The sequence below is a fragment of the Chiloscyllium punctatum genome, unplaced genomic scaffold, assembly GCF_047496795.1.
Source record: "Chiloscyllium punctatum isolate Juve2018m unplaced genomic scaffold, sChiPun1.3 scaffold_331, whole genome shotgun sequence".
NCBI lineage: Eukaryota > Metazoa > Chordata > Chondrichthyes > Orectolobiformes > Hemiscylliidae > Chiloscyllium > Chiloscyllium punctatum.
The window spans coordinates 59,068-60,868 of NW_027310065.1; the positions used below are offsets into that span (position 1 = coordinate 59,068).

At 47.6% G+C, this 1,801-nt stretch overlaps 1 non-coding gene across 1 annotated transcript; it reads left to right on the plus strand.

Annotated features, from left to right (window-relative positions):
* The first annotated feature begins 1,244 nt into the window (after positions 1 to 1,244).
* On the plus strand, positions 1,245 to 1,326 carry trnal-uaa (transfer RNA leucine (anticodon UAA)). Its single transcript is given in 2 exon segments — positions 1,245 to 1,282; positions 1,294 to 1,326. It is a non-coding gene; the product is annotated as a tRNA-Leu (tRNA).
* The last annotated feature ends 475 nt before the right edge of the window (positions 1,327 to 1,801 follow it).

Consider the following 1,801-nt stretch of genomic DNA (forward strand, 5'->3'; position numbering starts at 1 on the left):
ATCTGTAAATGAGAGAGCTGGAGCACAGTGGAGCTAAATTAGAGAATTGGTGCATGGCAACAGTAAATGGGAGAATGAGAGTAGCGCACCCTTAAATGGTAGAATCGGGCTCGGGCATCAGTTGCTGTGGTGAAACGGTGGGCTATCACGGTGTGAAACGTTGTTCTAGCTCTCTGGTTTCCTTCATTACTGTCCTGGTCAGGGAGGCTGGGGATTGGTCCTCTCCATCAGATGGAGGGACCAGCGCATTGTTGACCCAATTTAATCAAGAATGGAATTGGTCATCTTCACTTCTCATGGTTCATTGTTGTTCTGTTTTGTTGGCTGTTACTTGATCACTTTCTGGGACTTGACAATGCATTAAAGCTGCAGTATGTTTGGAAGCACGGTTTGGAATTGTCTCGCTGCCATTTGTGTGAGCAGTACATGACATAGACGACTCGCACTCCCTCAAAGTCAGCATGCCAGTGTGTCTGGCAATGGTTCCGCCTTTTCTGTTCCACGCTAAGAGCTGTCAGTTTTTGGATTCGCTGGAGTGCTGAGGGGGTAACACAATTTGTGTGGTAATTTTCTTCAGTCTAAACTCCACCCTCCAGGAAAAATAGCCCAACGCGCTGAGTAACAAACAGTACGAGTTTTTAGCAAATGGTCTGTTCAAGCTGGTGTCAGCTTCTGGAGCGTGTCAGAGTTGCCAAGCACGGAAACAGACCCTGCGATCTAACTTGCCACTGCTAAACAGATAACCGAAATTAATGTAACCAATAATTGCCAAAATGTGTCCCTTATCTCTCCGAACCCTTTTAGATGCCTTTGAAATGTTGTGAGCGCACCAGTCTCTGCCCCTAAATATGACAATTCATTCTGTACACACGGAAGTGTCGGTGTTCAAAACAAGTGTCCCTCAAATCCCCTTTAAATGTTACTGTTCTCACATTAAACCAATGTTATCTCGCTTTGAACTCATGTGCCTTGTGAAAAATTACTCCCTGACTCTTTTCTCTGTCCGTCTGCCTCATGTCTTTATAAAATTCTGTAAGGCCATTCCTCAGCCCTGAAGCTCCAGGGAAAACTGTCGAAGCCAATTCAGCTTCGTGCTATTGTCCAAACAGTGCAAACCTTGGAAACCCTTTCAAATACTTTCCAAATTGCATCACGTTCGTTTTTGAATGCGCGAAATGTTCGTGACTGAAGTGAAGCGATGCTGAAACACTAGTAATGACAATTTTGACACTCTGGCCCTGTAAGGTGGCGTGGCCGAGTGGTCTAAGGCGCTGGATTTAAGCTCTAGTCAATATCGAGTTGTGGGTTCGAATCCCACCGCTACCACGATAACTAGTGTTCTACTGCTGACAGTTGAACATAGCAGGCCCTATGCGTTTTCGTTGTTGTGTTTGCAGCTGCTCAGGCCTCTGATCCAGACTGACTCTGAAAACAGTGTGGGTCCTTGCAGTCGAAGCCTCCTCAACCCCTCTGCTTTCGGAAATATGCGTGGCCAGTTTCTGTGTCTCAAATAGTCAGCGCGTTTGTCTGAAAGTTCGGTGGTTCGAGCCCTCCCTTCGCACTGAGCCTCAATTATTTCAGTTCAAGCATTGAGACCAACCATGTCCCGACACTGCAACCACGAGAACTCACCCGAGTCTGCAGCTGGAAGTGGCCCCAATCTCTCCAAGGCCCCGCTGCCAACAGAAAGCGGCTTCTGCAGCTTCAATCAGCGGCTTCCTGCTCAGCCCTGGGACACAGCACATGGAAAATCCTTCCCCAGGAACGGCTCTTCCCGTGTGAAAGGGACAACCATTCCACT